The sequence below is a fragment of the Cynocephalus volans genome, chromosome 4 (assembly GCF_027409185.1).
Source record: "Cynocephalus volans isolate mCynVol1 chromosome 4, mCynVol1.pri, whole genome shotgun sequence".
In the NCBI taxonomy this organism is placed as follows: domain Eukaryota; kingdom Metazoa; phylum Chordata; class Mammalia; order Dermoptera; family Cynocephalidae; genus Cynocephalus; species Cynocephalus volans.
In genome coordinates this window covers 151,171,408-151,177,678 of record NC_084463.1, presented here as the reverse complement: position 1 = coordinate 151,177,678, position 6,271 = coordinate 151,171,408, and the positions used below count along the sequence as shown (strand labels likewise).

At 33.7% G+C, this 6,271-nt stretch overlaps 1 pseudogene; it reads right to left on the bottom strand.

Moving 5' to 3' along the window:
• Nucleotides 1–3,672: 3,672 nt before the first annotated feature.
• LOC134376576 (olfactory receptor 8K3-like) lies at nt 3,673–4,781 on the bottom strand (annotated as a pseudogene).
• Nucleotides 4,782–6,271: the final 1,490 nt, after the last annotated feature.

The window sequence follows — 6,271 nt, the reverse complement described above, 5'->3', positions numbered from 1 at the left end:
TGCTGAGATCGTATTTTAAGTCTGTCTGCATATTAAGGCCAAAAGAACTTATTCATACTATGACTTAGCATATAATGGTGAAAAACATAAGTATATAAAAGATGTATATCAGTATCCCTACTAAGCCACCATTTAAAAAAAAAAAGTTTAAAAACTTACCAGACTAAAATGAGGATGGCAGGCCTAGAAATAAAAAAAAATTAGTAGCTTAAAAGAGTTGTGAGCATCAGTGAATCCTTCTGAAAAAAATAAAAGAAAAACAAATAGAATTGATCTGGTTACAAAGAAAGTATTACTTTCATAAGTCTCTGAGTAAGCTATGTGAAAGCAAATAGAAGAAAATAATTTTATAACGCTGAATTATAAGAGTGTTTATAGGAAACCACTCTTATCTCACGTAAAGCTTTGCTTATTAGGTCGTGAGCTTCTATCCTACTCTGTCCCATGCACATGTCTTTCTCATATCAGAAACACTGAGTTATAATCAGAAGAAAAAATATTTAATAGATGGAAAAATAAGCAATATATATCTTGTTCTGTTGTCATGATAAAAGTCTAAAGGAAAAAAATACATTGGTGAGTGATGATTTTAATATAAGACACGAGAAGGAAAAAGATCATTTTCTCACTAGTTTTAGAGTTCTGTGGAAAGCATTAAATTCATTTTTCTTAGTTTACTTTCTGGGTTTATTATCTGATTTGTATTTCTGTAAAGCTACACTCTTTCAGAAAGTTCTGTCTGCTTTCTACCAGAAGCCACTGGAAACTGAACACGCTGCTCATTGTACCTTCACTATCAAGCGGGTACTTAAAAATCTCCTAACCTCCAAAACATGCTTTTAGTATCTCAGTGTGATGTAGACCACCACCCCCACTGCCTTGTTTTCTTATCAAGAGATCAGAAAAAATAAAGATTTGCATATTTATTTCAATATACACTAATTTAATTCATTTTATAATTCTACTCTATGTATATTTTTAGTTCCTGTATTTAGCTATGTTTTATTTACTCTCATTTTGACCTATTATCCATATAATTAAATACTGATAAGAAATATAAATACTACATAAGCCATATAGCAATGGCATTTCAAAGTTTTTATTAGCATTTAGAAAAATATTTGCAAATTAATCTGAAGATAAAGGAGAGTGGTCCTATTCTGCTCAGGTATTATCAAGTTCTAGAATGCACACAGAAGTGAATCAGACATTCTGGTATTTTTCTACGGCTTTGCCATGGATTACAAGGATTATCCTGCATATGCCACTGGAACTTTGGATATTTGGGTATTGGCAACATAAGGCATCATGTGAAACATAAATATTTTGTTTTTACCTGTAATGAAGCTCTGTCTTGACGGCCTCTGGTACTTCTTAACAAGGGATGGTAAAGACAATTTATAGATTTGTTTTCACCCTTTGGGACTCTTCCTGAGGACATGCAAGCAATTTGTTGATCATCCCTGAAGCATTTGGAAACTTAGCAAGAATGCAGGGAGTGTTTATTAATTGCCCAGAACAATTTGTAGGCACCATAAGTGAGTTAGATTTATATCTTTGTTTGCTTATTGAATTTCTACCTTTTGCTCTGGGTTAGCTTTCTTTTTGGGTTTCCTTTTTTTTTTTCTTCACTGTGATGGTTAATTTTATTTGTATACACTTGGCTATGCTATGGTGCCCAGTTGTTTGGTCTATCATCAGTCTAGGTGCTACTGTGAAGGTATATTTTTAGTTTTGATAAAAGTTTAAGTTGGTTGACTTTGAGTTCTGCAGATGACCCTTCAGAATGCGGATGTGCTTCATATAATTAGTTTAAGGGCTTTTGATCAAAGACTGACGTCACCCAAAGAACTGATTCATCCCTCCAGACAGCTACATCGAAATTCTGCCTGAGTTTCCCACCTTTGCACTCAAGACTCCAGCCTTAACCCTTGCCTGAATCTCCAGGCTGCCAGCCTGCCTCTCCTGTTTCTGTCCTGCCAGCCCCCACAATAGCTTAAACAAAGGAAAATCATATGTGTGCGTGTGTATACATACATACATATATATGTATACACACACACACACACACACACACACACACGACCACAGAAAGAGAGATTCGGTACTCATATTCTCATTCGCATTCATAGTGAATTATCATCTGTCTGTTTAGGATTCTATTTTGTTGTATTTGCCTTTATTGCATTTCAATATTTCTTGTTTTCCATAATGTCCAATACCCTCTTCCTTTATTGTTGCCCTCCTGGATACATATTCAACTGTGCTTTATGTAAGGTCTGCATTATTAATACATCTGACTTAAATGCATGTTTATTTGCATTGTTTTACTATACATAAATTATTGTGCTGTAAATTTATTGTTGAATTATCAGTCACATTATCTGTGATGTAGCCAGGCTGTAACTTTGTGGGTTGTTTTTCTAGTATTGCCTTTTTGGTTTGTCTTTGTTCTTATTTGTTGGCATGGTTAGTAATTAAGCAAATTAATTGTGGTAGCACTGAATATAGGAATGCGCATACGGAAAATGTCAAATTTGACAGGTTTTAACATACATACATCGCATCTGTAAAACAATAAAAAACACATAATTAAATGGAGTTCTTCTAGTTTTCACTTGGGTCTGCCATTTTGCAGTGCACTCTGGATATTCTCTGAAGACGTGAAGGTGGGGATGTCACAGGATTCATCTCATCTGTTTTCCATCTTTCAGAAAAAACTCTCCTTTGTTCTCTCATGCCAGTGTTTCAAAAATTATTGCTTCACATATATTGCCTTTTTCCCCCCTTTTTCTTGTTTTAGTCAGTCATTGAATCAATTATTTATTACCCCATTCTAGTTGGTAGAAGAGGAGACTAATCAGCATATATTAAAGTGAGCTCTGGAAGTATTCTTTCCTTTCTTTTTTTTTTAATAATTAACTTTTTTAGTCTCTTTCATCCACATAAAAATAAGTAAATATATTGACTTTTTAAAAACTTATATCAAGATTCTGATTACTTCTCATCCCCTGACTGTTTCCATCCTGGCATATGCCTTTGTCCGCTTCTGAAAGTGTCGCAATTAAAACCCCTCAGGATTTTCCATTTTCAATTCTCATCATTCTGCCATCTATTATTGTTATTAAAGGACTTTTGCACTAATAGATTTCTCACCTGGGAAGAGTCTTTACCTAGATATCCACACAGGCTCCTCACTGAACTCTGCAAGTGTTGTTTTAAATGTCATTTTCTCAGAGGGCTCCCCTGACAAACTAATTTAAAAATTTAACTCCCATCCTTGCTACTTGTTCTATTCTTTTTCTTGTTTGGCTGAATATAATCTATCATGCTATATAACTTCTCATTCTGCCTATTTTCTGTATTCTCTGTAATCTTCACAAATGGAGAGATTTGGTTGTTTAATTTAATAATATATGTTTATTGAACTTAACAATATATGGTTTTTTAATTTATTGAGTATCTGATATGTGTCTTTTATTGTCGGAGGCACAAAAGATAAAGTAGCGAATGGAATATACAGAGTCTCTGATTAAAAAAATAGCAATAATAACTTAGATGAAGATACATGAAAACAGGCTATTTGTGAGAATATGTAGAAATGACCCCTAATCTGGACTAGAAAGTAAATATAGATTAATACCTGAATTATGAGCAAGGATTAGTCATATGTTAATGATAGCTACTGGTTGCAAAAAGTTTAAATGTTTCTTTATTTCTGTGCTTATCACATGCTGATTCTTGATCATCCCATGGAGACAACAGTACAAGGTTAAAGTAATAACAATTATAATATATATTGGTTGTTGCATAATTTATTGTAGCCATACCCTGGGTAATTTTAAATAGAGTATTTGCACACATTTTCCATGTTCTATGTAGGGCATTTTTCACCTCTTTTCTCCTCAAACTGTAGATCATGGGATTCAGCATGGGTATGACCAAAGTGTAAAATAAAGAGGCCACTTTATCAGTATCAAAGGAATGGCTGGATTTGGGTTGCACATACATAAAGAACAGAGTGCCGTAGAATATGACTATAACTGTCAGGTGAGATCCACAGGTGGAGAAGGCCTTGCATCTGCCTTCTGCAGAGTTCATCCTGAGGATGGTGACAAGGATCTGAACGTAGGACACAGATACTATCAGGAGAGAAGAAATCAAATTGAAAGATGAAAAGATCAGAATTACCAATTTAATTTCATGTGTGTCTGAGCACAGTAAAGATATCAGTGGCAGGCTATCACAGTAGAAATGTCTGATGACATTATGGCCACAAAACGATGAATGAAAGTTTTTTATGATGGTCAACAAAGACAAAATCACACTGTAGAGATAAGGTATTGCCACCAGCCCCCTACATAATGTTTGTGACATGATGACTGTGTAGAGCAAAGGCTTACAGATGGCCACATAGCGGTCATAGGCCATTGCTGACAGAACAAAATTTCACTAGTGATAAATATGATGAAGAACATGAGCTGGGTAGCACATGAATTATAGGAGATCGTATGTTCATCTACAACAAAATTTGCCAACAGTTTGGGTCCCACAGCTGTCGAATAACCAAGATCATTTAAAGACAGGTGTTTGAGGAAAAAGTACATGGGTGTTTGTAGCCTTGAATCTATGCTTGTGAGGATGACCAAGCCTAGTTTACCAACCAGTGAGACCATGTATACAATGAAGAAGAGCCCAAATAATGAAGCCTGAAGCTCAGGGAGGTCTGTGATTCCCATTAGAATGAATTCATTCAACATCGTTCGATTGTGGTTGTCCATGCATGCAGGCCATTCGGGAAATCTAGGCTGGGGATAAATATAAGAAAATTTATTATATATTTTTAGAAATGCACACACACACACACACACACACACATACATACATATATATATATATACACACACATATATATAGGTATATTTATATGTGTATATATATGTGATTATTACATGTCTCCAAATCATTACTAATTATTCTGTCTTGAGCATCACATATTACACACAGGTATTGATATTCAACTCTGTACCCCCACAGATATGTACAATCATCTACATTTCAATTAAAAAAGGTCTTATAAATTTAGAAGATTAAACTATCTTTTCATAAATGGACAACATTATCAAAGTCAACAGTAATTTTGCCTTCTTCCAAGAATATCTGAATGCAGTGCCTTGCTAATGAGATATAAGCTAAAGCCAAAAGGTAACTGAAAAATAGCATAATCTTCACTGAATAATTTTACTGTCAATGGTGGAAAATCTGTTCACAACATAATATTTGTACTGTGCCAAAAATTTATCCCACATATCACTTGTTAGATATGAAACATGCATCATAACTTTAAACAGATCTAGCGTTTACAATTTTATCAAAATTGATTACAGTGTTTAATGATGAATATATTAATTATTCTGGTTTCAACATCACATATTGAGCAATGCTGTACCACACAGATATGTACAATAAACTATGTTCCAACAAAAATAAATTAATTAAAAAGTATTTTAATCAGAGGATTGATTTAGCATCACTAGTAATGAAACAACCTGATGAAATAAAGTGTGGTTTACATAGCATCTTATGAATTATTCTTAACAGAGGTTATTATGTTGAATATAATTAATGCTTTAGGTATGACTTTCAGTTTATGGGGCAACACAGGAAACAGGGACAAATAATAAATGTCAATGAAAATGATGTCAAGATATTTGAGAAGATAAAAGGTGTAATAGTATTCAATGTTACTGTCACTAAAAGATATTTTAAAATTATTAAAATCATGGAAATCTAACATAGATGTATACATTATCATAAATCTACATGACATATTTAAAGGGACGAGAAAAAATAAGTCAAGAATTATACTCGTATATCTGGCAAAATTATTTTTCAAAAATGAAGGAGGAATTAAGACAAACAAAAGTTGAAGGAGTTTGTCACTAATAGATATACCCTGTGATAAATACTAAAGGAAGTCCTTTAGGATGAAATAAAAGGGCACTAGTCAGTAACTGGAAGTCATAAAAAGAAGTAAAATACAGGAAAGGTAACAAAATAGGTAAATATGCATAGGTGATACAAAAGCTAGTGTTATGTGGGGAGGGGATGTATTAGTCTGTTTTTGTTGCTTATATCAAAATACGTGGAACTGGAATATTTATAAAGAAAACAAAAGTTATTGCTTACAGTTTCTGAGGCTGGGAAGTCCAAAGTCCAAGGAGCACATCTAGTGGTGAGATCAGTGACCCCTCACATTGCAAGATGGTGA